Here is a 20,608-nt window from a genome sequence, read left to right as displayed (position 1 = left end):
CTCTGGAACTAATTAAGTTCTTAATCCGAGGTACCACTGTACACATATATGCATGATGACACCACATAGTCTCCAAACACATAAATATAGTTAGTTGTATTCATATATTCCGTCCAGAAAGAACAGGGAAAGCACTGTAAAGAATCAAAACAAAGAAGCACAAGCCCTGGTGCTTATGGATAGAATACTTTTATTTAACCCAATGTGTTTCAGAGGATACTGCTCCTTCTTCTGGAACTTATAATGTTCAAGTTCTTTAGGTACAAAAAAAACCCTAACTCTTCTCTGAAAATCTGAACTCGAGGTCCTTTGCACAGGTTATGAAGCAGAACATTTTCTTTTCTCCACGTCTATGCAATGAATAGCCAGAAAGTATTACTCTGAGTGGGAGTTTCACCCTAGACTTTCATTGCATAGGCACAAAGCTTTTTGTCGTTTTCTCCACTTATGCAAAGGTAGTTCCTGAGTTCAGATTTTCAGAAAAGAGTTGGGTTTTGGTTTTTTTGTACCTAAAGAACTCGAACATTCCTTTCCCCGTGAATCAAAATACGGTAACTTGCAAGCTTTTCAAATGCCCAAAGAAAGGAGTATTATAATCCCAAACACAAAGAGCTAAATAAAAGTATTGTATAAGTAAGCACTGGGGTCTGTTCTTCCCTTTGTTTTGCATTCCAGCCACACAAAAGTCAGAGACTTCTACATGCACCTCTCTCTGTTTAGGAAATGAAAGGTAAATTATCAGATTTCAAGGACACATTCCTACCAGGCAAGTTAACTCAAGGAGGGGGCAGAGCAGGGGTGGCAAGGAGCCAACTCCTAGGGGCCATAGTCCCTTCTCCTCCCCAATAAAATATTTGAGGGGGGCGGGCTCCCAAATGTTGTTAGTGTGCGTGTCATGTGTTTAATTATGTAGGGAGGGGCTTAACTGCCCTCCCACAATATTCTATTCAAGTTGGCACCCCTGAGAGGTGGCAAACTGTTTGGTCTGGTAAGCATTGCTTGGGAAGGATTTGGAGGATTAGATACAGAGGCCTATAGCCCTCCCCCCCAATCTAAGAGAGCTTGTGGCCCTTCAGATATTTCTGGACCCAAATCCCATAATCCCTGACTATTGGCCATGCTGGTTGGAACTGGAGGCCAACAATATATTGACAGCCACTGTTTCTGTGACCTAGAAAGGCTCTGTGAATGTCTTCTGGGGTGCAGCCCTATTGAAGACACCGAATTAATATATGTGACTTGCTTTTAGGTTAGTTCAATTTAAACACAAGTCACTAAGAGTGGTATAGGGTACTAGGAATGTGTAGTTTCAGGACAGGCTAGCTGAATCACAATATTATCACTTGTTATCATTATTCATTTCATTTCTATATGGCTTTATATTTTTAAGGGAAGAAACCTCAATGCCATTTACAGCCTACATCAAAACATCAAAAGAAACAATCCAGAATAAAACATCACAGAAGAAAGTCTGATATAAAATATACACTCAAAGCAACATAATAAACAGGGAACTAAAATTTTATCTGAAAGATTTCAAAATGAAAACATTGGAAAGGAGGTCAAGTGCAGAATGCACATTTAACGCAGCAAAGTTAACAAGAGAATTAGCGTTTCAAAAAAAACACATTACTGAAGGAAGTCAAATATAAAATGCACATTTAAAATAGCATAATTAGCAACAGACTGAAAATATCATCTTAAGCACAGAACGTATCTGCTGCTGTTGCTGCCAATCCTACTAGTGGTAGTTCATGAAGGGAGCAACTGTGGAAGCTCAGCCTTGATGACCTGGGTCTTCACTATAGTAGTGTAAATGTATAAAATGGTATAAGATTCTGGTCAACTTCACTAATAAAAAGAGCAGCTAATTTTATTTCTTCATTTTTGCAGTGTACACCAGACCTTATGAGCAGTTAGCATTCAGTATGTAAAACATTGATTACTGCCTATTCACTGACCTTTAATCTGAAAGAGACGGTTTTAATTATTACCTGTAATATATATTTGGCATAAAATGTCTTTTCGAGCAGAATCTTTGGCAATATTACCTAAAGAAAGTGTGATTCATTAACACTGCTTTTAAGTTTCATTTTGACCTGGAAAAAGCCCCAAAGAGTAAATGACTCTTAATGAAAGAAAATGGAGGCTCTTGATATTGATCTCCTAAGAGTGGATCCATTTTAAAAAGAGAAGGTAAAATATGGAATAACCTATTATTTTTTCTTGCAATAATCCTATTGCATTAGCAGCTTTAGACTGGCTCAGAAAGCCTTTTTCCTGCTCAACACTTTAGTTTACACAACCATTCCTGAATAGTCTTTCAGTTTAAGTTTCTCTCGTTACTCATTTTCAAAACTTAAGTTTAATTCTCCATATTTGTGAATCAGTGTGATTTTTTTTAAAAAAAACAAATAAATAATCTTTATAGAAATTAATAAGCAATTTAGTGCAAATTTGCCCTAATATAAAAATGTTTATATGCACTTTCCCCTAATATACAAATTTCTGCAGGTAATTTTCCTAACATGTATTTTCATACACTATTTTCTCCAATATATGCAGTTTTTTAAATGCCCTTTCTCCTAATATATGCATTTTTGTACACATTTACTGGACTGAGATCAATGTCACAAAATTCAAAGAGGTGCAAATTTCAAAGAGTAGTTTCAGTATGTGCATTATTTCAGGAATGTGTCATTTAGGTAGGTTTGCATTATAAGGCAGAGCAAACTGATTTTCTGCTCTATACCTGCTTCTGAAAGAGATTAGTTTTTGATTGCATGGTTAAAAAAAAGTATTATGTGACATTCTCAACCATTTAAAAGCAAGTTATTTCTGTAATTACAATGGCACGGAAACGGCACCATGATTACAGAAATCGCTGCTGAATATTGCTATGTCCTTTCAGCACAATGCTTTTTTCACCACATGCTGGCATACTCAGAAACTGTCAAGCAGGCCTTTAGTCATTAGGGGGCTATAGGATTAAACCATAATATAATAATAATAATTTAATGCTCCTAAGTGATTAAGTGGAACACGTTTTTAAATAATTGGGCTCTGAAGCCTTACAACTCTATTCTTAGGTGTCTGTGTAGCCTCACCTCCATATTTTATGTCTTTCATTTTCCAAAGCACAATTCTCAGCTCAGATGACCCAGTAAATAACCTTAGGTTTTCCCTGTGCTCTTGTTAATTATGTTTCATTATTGTTGTCCAGTAAAATCAGTTGCATAAAAACCTTAAACTTTATTTTAACATAATGTAAATTCCTCTAATGAATGGGTAGGCAAACTAAGGCCTGGGGGCCAGATCCAGCCCAATTGCCTTCTAAATCCGGCCCATGGATAGTCCGGGAATCAGCGTGTTTTGAGTAGAATGTGTCCTTTTATTTAAAATGCATCTCTGGATTATTTGTGGAGCCTGCCTTGTGTGTTTACATGAGCAGAATGTGTGGTTTTATTTAAAATGCATCTCTGGGTTATTTGTGGGGCATAGGAAATTGTTCATTATTTTCCCCCCTCCAAAATATAGTCCAGCCCCCTACAAGGTCTGAGGGACAGTGGACTGGCCCCCTGCTGGAAAAGTTTGCTGACCCCTGCTCTAATGCATCAATACATAGAGACGGTGTAAAGGATATTCCCTTTCTAAATAGTAAACTTTGGGTTTGATAGTAGAGATAATGTTAATTAATTATGGAAGCATCAACACATGCACCCCACCAATTAACTGTGTAAAAAATACTGGTTGTATCTGGAGTGGGACTCAGCAAACTGAATGCTCCCATGGAGAGAAGAGGGATGGTGTGTGTGTGTGTGTGTGTGTGTGTTCCCTTTATCTCATTCCAGTCCCCTAGAACCATAAAAATCTCAAGGGATTTGAGAGGCTCTCTAGGGAGCCAGCGAAGTGTAGTGCTTAGAGTGGCGGACTAGGACCTGAGAGACTAGAGTTCAAATCCCTTTCCCTCTGCCATGAACCTCGCTGGGTGACTTTGGCTCAATCACTGCCTTCCAGCCTGCCTCACAGGGTAGAACCACTTTGAGCTCATTGGAGAAAAAGGTGTGAGATGCAAATGAATAATAAAAAAACCCCAATCTTCTAATTGTTTGAGGGATTTTTTTAAATTCCCTCATGGGATTTCTAATGTTTGTTTGGGGGAGATTTCAGATTCCAGAGGGAACAACTTGTGTGTTTGTGGTGTCAGATGCGGTGTGCATGACAAAAGGAAAACACCTAGAGCCAGAAAATGCTTGATGTCAGAGACGAGTGGTCAGGAAGTGATGGGAGCCACCAGCCAGAAAACCCCCAAGGGGCACCAAGGAGATAGGTGGTGGGACACTGAGGAGAGGTCAGAGGAAGAAGAATGGAGCTGGGAGTTGTTGGATGCTGAAGAGGCGAAGGGATTTAGTGAGCCAGGAGAGCCTGTGACAGGGAGTGGTTCAGATTCAAAGGCTGAAGCAAAGCAGAGGAGGTGGCCTGCAAGAGGCTGCAGAAGAATACCAGGAGTATCTCTCTCCTACTGCAAGATATTGTCTCCAAGGACACACAGGACAATGCGTAGAGCGGAACAGAGATTACAAGTGCCTGGATAACGCCTGAATGACGTTAAACATATTTATTATTGAGCTTAGAGTTATACTGTACAACTATAGAGTACAGTACTGTATGAGAAAAATAATTGAGTATTGCAAGCGGCAAGTTTACACTCTCACGTTTCAACAAAGTGGTAATTCTGTGAGGAGCAAAAAGTCCTATTTTTCTCTTGGACACAAAGCTTACATTGAAGGCCAAAGCCACTTGACCCTTAAATGTGGGCATTTGGCCTACCAATTTTTTTAGAGAGAGAAAATTGGTTTGTTTGTTTTATTAGTCCGGTGCAACCTCTGACCTTTATCCAATAGGAATAAACTAAGCTATGTGTACTTTAAACACCTTTAATAGCAATCCCAGCCATTTGTTTCTGACTTATTGTCCATGGCTGAGATCCAAAAGGCCATGTTCCTCACATCACATTCGACCTTAAGTGCTTCAGACTATCTAAGCTGTTAAAAAGAAGTGTTGCAGACTTCACATGAAGACACTGGTTTTTTTAAAGAAATAATCTAGTCTAGTTAAGGTCACATTCCTTCACATCATCAAGTTAATCGGTTTCTGGATAAGTATTTTCAGAGCATAATAATTTAAGTTTGTAATCCAGGATAGTGGTAATCCTTATCTGCAGCAGCTAAAGATGCATTCAAATCTGCATGCTTAATAGAGACATCTTCATTAGCCCCTCCTTGTCAAGATGGAGCATGAGGGTCAATCCTGCCCCTATTTGTCTATACGGAACATTACCATTGTGCTGTATAGCTGTGTTGTGTGGAGGAATAGGATACACAATATGGCTGCCAATGATTATGTCCTGAGACTCTGTGTTATTGTTATTATTACTAAACCAGTAATAGATATTATGTGAGTTCATGCATCAGTGCAACTACTCATAGATTAGAGTTATAAGATTTCTGGTGCTGGAAGATTTGCAAGCACAATTGCTTGCAAATTACAATCTTCTGATTGCTTTGCCATCACTGACATCAAAGTGTCTAGCAGCTGAGCCAAAGGAAAGTTGACTACCTTAACCATTGCTCCTTGGTGCCATGAAGAGAAGAGTCAACTAAAATAATTCATATAACTGTGAAAATATGAAGAATATTAGACATGCTTCCTTATGAAATTGGTGATCCAGAATGAAAGTTCAGAAACTCTGAAGATGTCAGTGCACATTCACACTTGACTGGAAAATACAGTGCCAGGATTGATCAATAACGCGAGGAAATTTCGCTCATAGCATTTCCCCCTTTCCCCTTTCAACTCTCTGGCACCCTATCTGCATAACCTAGCAATTCTAAAACAGAGGCACGCTTTTACTCTCGCAAGATTGAATGTATTGCCCTCAGCTGTACTTGAGGGACAATTCTAACAGATTCCACATGCAAAAAACCCCTTATGTCCCTGTGGAGATGGCAGTACCGAATCGGTGGCGCATGTCCTTCTGGCTTGCACTCTTTATAAAGACTTGAGGAATGAGGTTATCACCCCTCTTTTATTGTCCATTCCGGGTTGCCCAACCACTGTCACAGTGTCCATTCTCTTGGCAGATCAAGATGAGCAGGTGACAGCAAAGGTTGCAAGGCTTTTAGCTGGGGCACTTAGAATAAGATCCACTAATTGACTATTGATTCAAAACCCTAAAATGTATTTTATATAATTGACTTTTCATTTCTATTCTTTTTATATCGTATTGTTGTTTTATTGCTATGGCTGATGGCTAATGCAAATAAAGATTAATTCATTCATTCTTCAATGTGAGTTCAGCCGAAGGATACTTTAAACCAGATCTGGAACCGGAATTCCTACCAGATCTGGAAAAATATATCATGACTTTTTAAAAGGCATAATAAACATACAATTGCATGTGGCACTGCAAAAAGGGTTAACGGGAACATTAGAAGAACCCTGCTGGATCAGACCAAAGACCAATCTAATTCAGCTTCCTACTCTCACAGTGGCCCTCCATATGCCTGTTGGAAGTCCATAACTTGAGCACACATACATACATTGAATGATGGAGGGGGGGAAAGATCTGAGGGCAAAATGGCAGATTATGGATGGTAGTCCTCTGTGTTAAATTAGTATATGATGAGGAACAAAATTGATGTATATGTTAGCTTTGCCCCTCTCTGTCCCCATCACTCTGCACTAGCTAGAAGGTACCGGTAATTTTCTGCAATACCCATGCAGGTTCCTCATGCAATAGAGAACTCATTGAACAGGGAGTCTACATGAGCAGAACAGGCTTCCTGCTGCAAGCAGTCATTCTCCAGTGCATAGAAAGCCATCAGGATGGAGAACAGGTAGCATGATTGCTCCCGTTCTCCCTCTTCATGTGTTGATTAAACTCAGAAGTTGAACATTTGAATAGGGCAAGGGGGATTTCACTGTTTTGTTATTTCTAACAGGTCAAGCTTCATGAAGGTCATGAGATGTGTCTCTACAAATGCTTACGACTGTGTATGAAACCACCAGAAGTTATAAAAAAATGATATAAAGGTCTTGAATCTGTGATGCGTTGGGGAATAAAAAAAAGATACAGAGCAATAATAGGTACATAGATGACTTACATCTTCCACAAACTCCTTTGCTGCATTTAGTAGCTGCCACACAACACTGTGGTTACCTTAGTGACTGTACTTCAAATGCGAGTTATGATTTATCCCACTGAGAGCGAAAGTGCATTTTTGAACATCCGTACGGCATGAGAGTTTTCCTGCCACTTTCACAAAATAGGGATTGAAGGAAGCTACCTTTTTGCTGAAAACACTAAATGATGGCTCTGAATAAACTAACCTGACCTTTATTAACTGGTTTTTTTATGGTTGTTCTCATTTTCCTTCCATTTTAACATTTCACTTTTACTGGCGAAGAGAAAATGGAAGGGCGAAGGATGGCATGACTAGCACTCTGCGGAAGGACCGAGAGTTTTGTATCTGATGGGAAATAGTACCTGTATTTCCTCAAAGTGTGTGCTACAGTGAAGAAAGACAATGAAGCATATAAATCGCTGCCCTAGCCTCTCATACTATGCCTACTGCCTAATCAACTCAGTGGGGCACAAAACTGTTGGTACACAGATAAGTAAATAAATAAATAACATGCATGGGGAATGTGGCAATGGGCTGGAGCTCAGTGGTGGAGGATCTGCCTGGTACTTAGAAGGTCCCATGTTCAATCCCTGACAACTCCAGGCAGGACTGGAAGCCTGAAACCCTGGAGAGCCATTGCCAGTCAGTGCAGACAATGGTGTGCTAGATGCACCAAGATCTGATTTGGTATAAGGCAGCCTTCAATGTATAAGTCCCATACAAGTTAGTGGCATTCTACTAGTAGATGAATTGCACGTGCCTTTCGTATTTGACATCTGCATGTTGGCATAGGGTGACGCCTTTAGGATTTTTAGAAACTAATGCGAGCGCCTTGATTTTGGCCCAGAAACAAACTGGCAACCAATGCAGCTGTTTGAATGCAGGGATTGTATGTGATCCAAATGGATCCAAATGGCCACTGCATTTTAGATCAACCAATGTTTCCAAGTCTCAGGGCTTTCCCATGTAGAGCTCATTGCAGTAATCTAGTCTGGAAGTTACCAGAACATGGAGTACAGTAGCCAAGTCATTTCTGAAAAAGGGTTGTAACTGGTGAATCAGCCAGAACTGGGAAAAGGCACTATTACTAGCCACCAAGACCACCTGAGTTTCCAGTCACAGTGTTATATTGTTAGGACATTGGTTGTGTGTCTGTTGCTGCTCTACTTTTCAGACATGTTCTGAGCTGAACAACTAAAGAATATTTAGTGGCACCATTGTGGTTGGGACACAGTGGCTTCAAATTTGTCTCCAAAAAAAACATATTGGAATATAGGATTGCTCTGACAAGAGTGTTGCTAACTGTAAAACACTTTAATTGCTCAGATTTTCCATAAGAAAAAATGGGATTATGCTTGGGATGTGGTTTCTTGGAGAGGTGATCAGCTGCCAACAGGCTCGCGGGTCAATGCAGTATCCAAATGCACCCTTGATGACTGCAGGAACTAATTGGTCTGAGTATGGGACACCCCTCATATCAGAGAGTGCAGAGCACATTTTTGCTTTTAGAATGCATCAGGTGACTGTCTTTGTAAGCTTTAGACAACGCAATGCAAATTAATTGACACATCTGTTTCAGGCTCCTTAGGCAACTAAGCAGATGTGCCCTATACCTATCACACAAGAATTACAGAGCACATCTAGCCCTTTAGACAATTAAAAAACAGCAAACTTACCCCAGCAATACCCCAGCCATTTGACAAATGCATTTCACTTTCCCAACTTTTAGTTTTTCTCCCTCCCTCTTCAGATAAATATAAACCCTCCTTCCCCTTGCTGAATGGAAAGAAGAAGAAAGGCTTTGTAATTTAAATTCCCTGCATGGGGAAATTGACATGGTTCTATATCTTGTCATTTTCCCCATCTAAGCCCTATCTTGTGAGCTTGGTTCTACCCCTATGAGGGAATAGAGAGGTGGATATTATCTCCATTATTGTAGTACTGGGCTTTTTAGGTGAACTGCTTTGAACACAGGTTTCTTTGTTGGAAATGTAGTATATAAATAAATTGACTATGGCTATGAATTGTGAACATTCAACAAAGGCATTTATGATGCATTTTGCGACATTATATGGAAAAGCCTTTGTGTCACAAATCCTGTCCTTGTCTTATGTTTCCTGAGTTGAGAGCAACAGTAGAAGTGGGGTTGGCATTGAGAAGTGGGGCGTTATCACCTAATCGGACCCTAGATTCATCTCCAACAGCGCTGTCACTTTACAAATGTAAGAAGCGGTGGTGAAAGGAAATGAAAAGCCCCAAATGATGCCTCCAACATCCTCCTCTCATCTTACAGCAACAAAGGAAGATAGGGTTCTGACTTAAACCCCATTTCAACAATCCAAATGGAGGAGGCCAGTTGAACAGGAAGCCTCCATATATAGAACAGCCTTCCTGTTTCAGACATTGTGCTCAAGGCTCTGACTGCAGGGCTGTTGGAGCCACACTTGGTTAAATATGCAGCCCTCGATTCCTTTCACTACTACTTTTCACATGAATTAGTTTTGAATGAGTTGTCCAATTGCTCCAATATTTCAGGTATCTCGGAAGCTGAAAGGGCTGATGGCCCAAACACACTTTTTAGGAGATGTTGTAAATGAAGATATTGCCATTGGGCTGCATCTGATAGATGATATTTTTGTCTTAAAATAGCAAAAGTATAAAATTGATCTTTCCCATCTATCAGTTGGTCCAATGTCAACACACCTGCTTCCATCCAATTTTTCCATATCACCAGTGCTTTTTTCCTGGGGGGACGCAGGGGGACGCATACCCCTAAACATTTTGTGAATCTTTGTAATTTTGTCCATTTACTGTATTTATTTCCCCCAATTTGAACTATAAAATGGTGATTTTCTGGAGTCAAAATGAGAGCACCCCTAAACATTTTTAAATAAAAAAAGTGTATCACCATCCTTTTTTCTCTCTTCCCAATTCTTAGTGTGGTGTTTCCCCACAAAGTATGTTTAGCATGTGAAAATTAAATGGGTTCAAGATTGAGGTGAGATATGACCCATTATTTTCACTCATATGCTTGATCTCTAACCATTTATATGCTTTCAAGACCATTTTTTCAACAGCTTGGTTCTCATTCTGAAATATCTCCACTGATATACAGCATCATGGCCCTAGGGATCGGTTGAGCAGCTAATTTGATTCTGTTCCAGTCACACTGGCACTCGATCACGGCACCATCCCATCCCATTCTGTGCACCTTTTATGTAAAATACGCACTTTCCAAATACAATCGCCAATACAATACACAATTTTATGCCTCTTTTACATTAACTAGTTGCTTTCATTGCATTTAATGTATTTTCAGCATGCATGCTCACTTTAGCATGCAAAAAAAGTGCATAGTCCAACCAGCAGTTGCATCCCAACCTGCAAACTAGCTTGGGAGGATTCGATCAGGCCGGCCCACTGCAAAAAGCAGACCAAACAAATCCCCTCCCCCCCTAATTCCTACATGGCCCTGAGGAAATCAATATCTGTGATACCCTAAGCCATCTAAATCATAGTAATATTTGTATTTCAGTTGGCTTAGTCCTATTCAAGCATGGCAGCATAAGCAGACTTATGGATCTCACTGAATAAAACTGTACAGATCAATTATCATTGCTCTGTATAATGTGATCTACCGTATTTACTTAGCACGGCCTACAACCAAAGGAATGCTCGAGGAATTTTATCTGTAGGCTGGACTAGTGAAGCATTAACAATACTGGGCAATTTTAAGTGATTTTAAAGCTACCTCCCAAAGCTGAATTTCAAAAGTGTGTCGTTCAGCGATAATTTGCCTTTCAGTGACATCTTCTGAAAAGCTATGTTTTCTGGGTAAAATTCCCCAGCAATTATTGTATATATTTATGATAGCATGAGAGTTGCTTCTGTTTTGACAGCACTTTTTTTTAAAAAAGACCACCATCCTCAAAGATGAAGCTAGGAGTGATGCACACTCCTTTTGTCAGGCTGCGTATATCCTTTATGGTATAGTGAAGGAAAGCTATTCAATAGTCATATTAATTCCTAGACAGCTCCAAGTTTTCTGTGGCTGTAGGAACATGGACAGAGTAAATTACCCTGTTCCAAATCACATAATACTTCAAACATAGCATCCCATCTAAGAAATGAAGCAAATAGGTCCATACATGAACCACAATAGGAGAGTGTATTTTTACTGCTGCCTTGTTAATGTGTGAGAGGGCTTAATATGGTTTTGAACCCCTTTGCCAGAGAATGAATGCTCCTGAAGCACAAGCCACAGTTCTGTGTCATCACATTGGGTTCACAGGACTGCCCTGTGATACATCTGTATGTAGGAGCTTGGGTGAGATCTAGGCCGCAGTATTGTTGTTGTTTAGTCATGTCCGACGCTTCGTGACCCCATGGACCAGAGCACGCCAGACACTCCTGTCTTCCACTATCTCCCACAGTTTGGTCAGACTCATGTTTGTAGCTTCGAGAACACTATCCAACCATCTCGTCGCCTGTTGTCCCCTTCTCCTTGTGCTCCCAATCTTTCCCAACATCAGGGTCTTTTCCAGGGAGTCTTCTCTTCTCATGAGGTGGCCAAAGTATTGGAGCCTCAGCTTCAGGATCTGTCCTTCCAGTGAGCACTCAGGGCTGATTTTCTTAAGAATGGATAGGTTTGATCGTCTTGCAGTCCATGGGAAGCATTATTATACAACCTTCAATAGTCATGATTTCTGAGAACTGTGGTTTGCTAAGGGTACTGAGATTTGTTAGAAAACCCTTATTCCCCTCACAGATCTACAATTCCCAAAGTTCCCTATTGAATCACTGTTAAATCAATCTGGGAATCGTAGCTGTGTGAAGGGAATAGGTATCTCCTCTCAACAAATTGCAGTTCCCAGGATCCTTCGTGGGAATCCATGACTCCTTAAAGTGGTTTAGTACTACTTTCAAATCTATAGTGCAGATAGGCCTAAGAGACTCAGCATTATGCAACAGGGATTAGGAATTTTTGGCATTCTAGCAGTTGTTGGACTGCAACTCCCATCATCCTTCAGCATTGGCCATGCTAGCTGGAACTGATGGGGGTTAGAGTCCAGCAACATTGGGTGGACTACAGGTTCCCTATCCCTGTATGTATGTATGTATGTATGTATATATGTATGTATGTATGTATGTAGACCTTGCCTTTGTTCCCAAAGGAGCAAGAAACAATGTCAAAACAATATGAACATCTTAAGAGCATCAAAAGCTGATTCCATTACGGATGCAGGAAAAGATTTCAGCTTAAAAGCCTTGTTGGAAGAGGAAGGCCTTCAGTAAGCAACAGAGATAAGTAAAGGTAAAGGGACCCCTGACCACTAGGTCCAGTCGTGGCCAACTCTGGGGTTGCAGCGCTCATATCGCTTTATTGGCTGAGGGAGCCAGCGTACAGCTTCCGGGTCATGTGGCCAGCATGACTAAGCTGCTTCTAGCCGGAGCGGTAGCTATTTATCTACTTGCACTTTTTTTGGTGTGCTTTCGAACTGCTAGGTTGGCAGCAGCAGGGACCGAGCAACGGGAGCTCACCCCGTCGCAGGGATTCGAACCGCCGACCTTCGGATCGGCAAGTCCTAGGCTCTGTGGTTTAACCCACAGCGCCACTTGCATCCCTCAAGCAACAGAGATAGTGTAAATCTAATATTCAAGGAGAGGGAATTCCAAAGAGGAAGAGATGCAACACTAAATGCCCAACTCTTATATTATATCAATCGGATAAAATGATATCTGCAGGAGGCCCTCACCTGCAGAGCACGGTGATCAATTTGGTATATAAGGAGTGAAACAATATTTCAGGTATCCTGGTCTCAAGCAGTGTAGGGCTTTATATACCAAAATCAGAACCTTGTATGGTATAACACACCAATTCACAACTCAGTACTTGGATTTGAAATGAAATCAGTGGAATGGAAACAAACGAATCCACTAACTGGGTTGTAACTGAATTATCCATTAGTCTCTCTGATTTTTAATTTTTCATGGACATTTTTAATTGCAGCATTTTTAAACAATTCTATGGGGAGCAAAACAACAGGAAGAACAAAGTTTCTATTTAAAACGAATAGCATCTCATTAGACACCCATAGTTTTGGCTTCTTTCTCTCTGTCCAATGCTCTCTACTATAAAGAGGGCCACATGTACAAAGAGGGAGATTACTCCACCCTTTCATAGGAGTCAAGTAGAATACCACAGTAATAAGAAGGCAGGATTATAAAAGTGTCATAATTTCGTGGAGTGTTACTAAGTAAGAAATCGTCTCTCTTTTTTCAATGCTTGCCCTTTGGCACATCATTACAATGCCACTTATCAAGTATTTGCTGCGATGCCCAATACTGGGGTCACTGCATTGCATCTCTACATAGATTTCGGACTCCTATAACCCTGGTAGGGTCCTCTTCTCTAGACACTCTTTTAAAAGGAACATTAACCTGAATCAGGGGGCTACAATCTTTGTTTTTGTCAATGCTCCAAAAAGTTCTGGAGTACTTTGTTGAAAAAAATCATGGTCATCACAACACACACACACAAACAAACACACGATACCTACTCACATCCTTCCTAATAGATGCAACAAAAATTAAGGACCCCTCCCAAATACTAATCCAAAGACTACCTATAACAAATGTAATATCTTATTGATAAATGTTTTGTTGAACCTAAATTTCCACTTCCATCTGATAAACTACAACCAATGCAGAAAAATAGCACTTATTAATACTAATTACTAATTAGATTAATGATTTTGATGATCTTTTCCAGTAGTACGTATAGGGAAACAACATTGATGTTCATAGCTCCTAGACCAGAGGGCATAATAATTAGCTCAATATGTTAGATTTTCAGAAGCCACTGCAGAAATGTAAGTCGGATGTGTATACCTGTCACAATATTTTTTTAAAAAAAAGCTCAGAAAAATAAATTAATACAGTGTAAGAATGCAAAGAGGCCTCGGAATCTGACATTATAGCCTGGCGGCATTCAGCATTCCAGTGCCAAGGACACAATGTTGAAATCTGACAGTACGGTAGTTAATAATATATTTATAGGATTCTGTACTTTAATAAAAGTCTCAGGACATCAAATCCTTTAAGCAAGCTAGAAGTAGCTCAAGGACAGGGTTCATAGGCAACTCAGATCCCTTCTGATACGTATATGGCATTTTCTGTAGGTTATTCTTTCCCCTGCTCAGTTTCCTTAGGACAATATCAGAGGATGCTGTGCTTAGTGGTTTAACAGCTCAATGCATCCAAGTGATGAAGAGGCCAACTCTGACACTTTTTTGGTAACATGTCAAACTCATTTGTAAGGATAACTATTTTCATTATAATCTAGCTGTCTATTTGGGAGGTGGGGATCAGATCAGCTTGCCTTGAAATTCACAAATACTGTTTATTTCAAGCATTTATTGTAGTCAAGCATATAGACTACTAAACTAATAAAGTCAGGGGCCATAGATGAAACGTCATTTGACTTTGTCAATTCTGCTAAAGACTACTGCAAGTCTAGAGCTTCCAGTACCTAATGTTTGTTTGTAATGAATAAGCAACAGCATCTGAGACTTCTGCTGTTTTCTAATAGCAAACTTGCCAACAGACTTGAGTTTTCAACCTATGATTTAGCAGCAGCAATATATATTATGTGATGGCACTTTAAATGGTACAGTTCTGAAAGATTAGCAGTGAATTATGACACAGCTTGCACATTAAATAGCAGGTTGTGCAGCAAATGTTACAGACAATTTGCAACCTGCAATATTAATATCTTAATGCTTTGGAGGATACATTAATTACAGTCGCTTGAAGAATGCAATAATTAGGCTGTTTTACAGTAACCACAAAGGTCAGTTTATACAAGAGATCATTCACCTGCTACAAAGCTTCCACAGCACATTAAGGAATCCTCACACTATGTTCCCTGTTCAAAGTGGTATTGTTGTGAAGAGAAGAAAGCAACAGGGACCATAGTCCTGTGGCAGAATGATGTTCTGTTGCTGAACAGTCAGGATTACCTGGCATAGCATTTTATCAGGTGATAAATATGAAGACATGAATACAAATCGAGTTGCCCGGTGGCTATAAAGTCAGCCCTGTATGCCCAAGAGCTACTGTGCTAACAGCATTACTGGAAGGCATCCAGAGATGGATGGAATGTTGTTAGCAAGCTGCAAGGTGCCTCTCCCCCCCGCCCTGGAACTATTAAAAGGTTGGTTATGCATCCAAACAGCAGAAAGGGATCAAGTTAACATACCAGCTGTATTGACATTCTTGTTAATGGCCAGAGACAAACTAGGAAGTGTAAAGGAACGAGAGCCAGGAGTGAAGGAAAAGGCCAATCCATGATTTAACGATGGAAAGACAAAAACAATAAAGTAGACATATTTGTCTTCACCTCCTTAAATTTTATGGCTACAGGAGACTAAGGAGTCCAAAAACTTTTTAGTGGCCATTTCCCTTGTTTAAGTTTGTGCCTTGAGAAGGGGAGAGTGTACAGTGGTTGAGTCACCATCAAGCATGGATCCAGGATTGGGGAACAAAATAAATGTGGATAGTTGTTTTTTGTTGTTTTTTACCTTTCCACTTTAGAAATACTGTGGTACCTCAGGTTATAGATGCTTCAGGTTACAGATGCTTCAGGGTACAGACTCTGCTAACCCAGAAATAGTACCTCAGGTTAAGAACTTTGCTTCAGGATGAGAACAGAAATCGTGTGGCAGCGGTGTGGCGGCAGTGGCAGGCCCCATTAGTTAGAGTGGTGCTTCAGGTTAAGAACAGTTGCAGGTTAAGAACGGACCTCCAAAACGAGTTACGTCCTTAACCCGAGGTACCACTGTAGTGAAATTGTTCCATTTGGTCATATAACCTCTGGACAGTGCATTTTTCTCAGGTGCTTCCTCCTCTGAGGGCTGCTTTGTACTCCACGTGGAAGAAATATACTACCAGCTGTGTGTCTCTTACACAGAACTGGGTTAGGATGAAGCACTTGTCTGAATGTGCAGCCGGCGTCAAATACATGACGCAGTGTGTTGTATAAAACAACTAGGGCAGAGCAATCCTATGGGAGGGAGAGGTTGAAATGGAAGCAGAAAGGAACCATTTTCCTTTGCCGTGTCAGGTTTAATTTGGCCTCTAACAACCACTTTTTATTCTAAAACCAAAACAAACACCCCTTTATCATCCCCATTCCTTTTGGGAAAAAAATGAACTAAGGCCACATTCACACCATAAATTTAAAGCACTATGACACCACTTTTAAAAAGGCATGGCTTCCCCCAAAGGATTTTGGGAGCTATAGAGGTGCGAAGAGTTGTTTGGACACCCTTGTTCCTCTCACAGAGCTAACAATTTGTAGAGGGACAAAGCCTTCTCACTCTTGCTATACAATAGCAGTTCCATCCTTTCTTAGGCCTCATCTACACTATACATTTAAAGCAGTATCATACCACTTTAAATACCCAAAGCTTCCCCCAAAGAATTTTGAGAATTGTAGTTTGTTAAGGGTACTTACAGATTTCAACTTATTGGTGGCCTGCATTGTGTTTAGTTGGAATGTGTGTTTTTCCAACTCTCCCCCCTCCCCCTCCCCCGTTGCTAGTATTTGTAGTGATGGTGACAGCTGTTGCCATTTACTAATAAAAGCCAAACTCCTAAGCCTATCAGTGCTGCATCTTTTCTTTAATAAAGGACAGAGTGGCACCTGATCAATAGGACAATTGAGTAACTGCCCATCCCTATGCATAAAGGCTTTATAATTTGGCCTGAGGCACCTATTCTCTATTAAATTAGAAACAACAACCAGAATTCTTCTCTAATTGCGGCTAGTGGGTCAAGCATCTCATTGAGCCCTTATTGTTGGTCTACAGAAAACTTTGCTCAGACAAAACCACTGGTTTTTTAAAATGATTTAAAAAATACTTATATAATGGACAACCAAGGAACATTATATTCATTACTTTTTCATTTTGTGTGACAGTTATCTGATAAGTGTGGAATTCTTGCAATCAACTTGCTATGAACAGTTTTGGAACTTTAGAGTCATAAACTCATAGAAATTCAACAGCATTTTTGTACAAATTTCCCTGTGACAGTTATATGCATTTTGCATGCAATTTTGTCTAATATACACATTTTTTGCAAAACAACATCCCCAAACATAATGGATTTTTGTATCTTCTTTACACTGGTATATGCATGTTGATACACACTGTACCCGAATAGATGCATTTTGTACCCTAATAATAATAATAGTAATAAATTTATACCCGGCCCATCTGGCTGGGTTTCTCTTTAGTTTGTTGGGAAACCAAATTGCAAAATTGAAAGAAGTGTGAATTTTGAACGATTGTTGTGTTTCGGTTCACATATTCTTTTAAAAAGTGTGAATTATGGTAGCCTTGCCTTTAAATGGGAACTAAGTTGAATTTCTCTCCCATCCCATTCCTAGACAGCCACAGACCTTTAATAAAGATTATAATGCAAACTGCTTTCTTAAAATAGTTCACAGGTAGGATTAATAACGTAGGTCAGATCAGCATCTCAGCTTCCTCTGTGTTCCTAGCAGATCCCCTAAAATAGGATAATTGGATTGAGATAATAAAATATGGTTAAAGCCATGGTTTTCCCAGTAGTGATGTATGGAAGTGAGAGCTGCACCATAAAGAAGGCTGATCGCCAAAGAATCGATGCTTTTGAATTATGGTGCTGGAGGAGACTCTTGAGAGTCCCATGGACTGCAAGAAGATCAAACCTATACATTCTGAAGGAAATCAGCCCTGAGTGCTAACTGGAAGGACAGATCCTGAAGTTGAGGCTCCAGTACTTTGGCCACCTCATGAGAAGAGAAGACTCCCTGGAAAAGACCCTGATGTTGGGAAGGATTGAGGGCACAAGGAGAAGGGGATGACAGAGGATGAGATGGTTGGACAGTGTTCTCAAAGCTACCAACATGAGTCTGGCCAAACTGCGGGAGGCAGTGGAAGACAGGAGTGCCTGGCGTGCTCTGGTCCATGGGGTCACGAAAAGTCGGACACGACTAAATGACTAAACAACGACAACAAATAAAATTAAACTCTGTCTCCATGGTTGGGGGGGGGGCTATTTCTTGTTGCTAAGACATGGTTGGGCAAGGAATTAACCACAGCTGGACCCTTCTTAATGCATGGCATGCAACATACTAGTTCACTCCACAACCAGCTTTGCTGTAAACTAGGCCCAAGCCCAGTAATTTCCAATTCATGTCACGAGTTCTGGTTATTAGCTGTTTTCTTCAAACATTTTTCACAATCTGTGTACCAGGAATTACATCTATACCAAATTTCAACTTTCTATCTGTTGCAAAAGTACTGAACTATCCTAATACCCCCATAATTTTGTGGTCCAGGGTGGCCCTATATAATTAATGAAACAATGCGCTTGCCAGGAGAACATGATTTCAAGAAGGCTCCAAAAGCCACACTTATTTTCTCAAGATGAATTCACCTTGTACTTTTAGGCCTTCCTTAAAGCAGAACAATTTGTCATTGAGCTACAAACAAAAATGAGTCTCTTGCTTTGTCTTCACTTTTATTTTATTTTTAACTATACCAATTTCTTCAGCTGTTCCTATCCTCCAGGCATGTAGGTTTTATCATTTCCAAATGAATGATAAAGTATAATAGTATTGTCCACTGGCATGGGATTTTTAAAAATTTGTTTTCCTTGGAACGGATCGTCATTCTTGAATTCTTAAGCACCCAATAGAAAACAGTTACAATTCTCATATGTACCCACTCTTCAAGCGAAATATTCCCTATGCCCTAGAGACAATTGATTTTGTAAATCCACATCTTCTTTATCAAAAACAGGCTCTTCTGAAGCTTTTTCAGATCTTGTTTGGAGTTATATTAGCATTTTGTGAGCTTTTCTTTGACAGAAGGTTAGGTTGGCATTAGCATAGTTCTGAAACTGTGCAAATAATTATTTCGTGCTCAGCTGAAGCAATGAATATGCAGCAGTCAATTACTGTAATCTTTATTTATCCTCAATCTCTGGAGAGGTGTGATGTGACCAGGGTGAGCCTGAATGACAAGTCAATAAGGAATGAACTTGATACTTTTATAGCCTGATCCACAACCCAGTTAAGCCAAAGTACTTGGATTTAAATCAGTTTAGTCCCATTAAAGCCAGTCAAACTAAATCACCTTTACTCCAAGAATTTTGTCGTCCATACAGTGCATGTAAAACAGGGCTGTCTTTTGTGAGGCTTGGGTGCCTTTCAAAAGAGGCTTAAGACACTGTTCATAATGCTGTACGTCACCAACTTTAGGCCTTGTCATCTTTGAACACTAAATGGACCTTTACCAAACCTATTCTGCTATATAAATTTGCTTTTAATCCCCACCCAGGTTACTGCAGTTATGCTTGTTATTAAAATGTAACCAAGTATTGTTCTGCTGTCAGCCACAACAAAGATTTGTTACTCTTTTAAAAATTCTTGGCTGTATTATGGAAGCTATAAAAAGGCTAATAGGAAAGCAATAACTGGAATACATCTTGCACAGGACACATTGCTATTTCCTAGCATAATTCACTTTACAAAGTAACATTAGAAAAATGATAAAACATTGAAACTTCTATAATAGTCTCAGGGCTTTTCTTGCTAGGTATAACCAGCCATTTGAAACCAATAAGTCTGATGACATTGTGGATTCTTTGATATTCAGTGCATTTCATATACAATAAACAGGTAGCTCTCGTTGGTTACACTGGGCAACAATTTTTTACTTTTTGAATGTTGTCTAGATTTCTACAACTGATTTAGGGTATGTTTGCACTGCTGAATCAGGAAATGGCATCCATTTCTCCCCATCAGGTCAGGTTTACTGTAAACTGAATGGTGGGCATTGATAAAGGTAAGTATACATAAGTTGCATGTTGCTTCACCATTTTTCAAACTTCAGGGCTTGAACTTCCGTTTCTTGGAACTCCTGGAATGCTCAGTGGCAGGGAGGTCTCTCTTCAGAGTCCAACAGTAGTCAGCCATCATGACTGCGTCCCAGCGACCCTGATACCTGGTCTCCATCTCTTTCATGTCCTGATGGAATCTCTCCCCCTGCTCGTCACTCATTGAACCCAGGTTCTCAGGAAACCGGTCCATATGTGAAAATAGGTAGTGCATCTTGACGCTCATGTTGCAGCCCAGGTTTCTGAAAGCAGTCAGCATGTTGTTGACAAGTTCTGCGTAGTTTATGGCCTTATTGTTGCCAAGAAAGTTCTTCACTACCAGAACAAATGCCTTCCACGCTTCCAGTTCCACTTCGTTCATTGAGTTTCCGAACTCTGGATCTCTGATGAGCTGACGGATCTGAGGACCGTCAAAGATGCCAGCTTTCAACTTCTCCATGGTCAATCCTGGAAAAGCCTGGCACAAGTAA

This window comes from Podarcis tiliguerta (genome assembly GCF_965153285.1).
Source record: "Podarcis tiliguerta genome assembly, chromosome: 11".
Taxonomy (NCBI): Eukaryota; Metazoa; Chordata; class Lepidosauria; order Squamata; family Lacertidae; genus Podarcis; species Podarcis tiliguerta.
The sequence above is the reverse complement of the archived record's forward strand: the minus strand, read 5'-3'. Positions refer to the sequence as shown.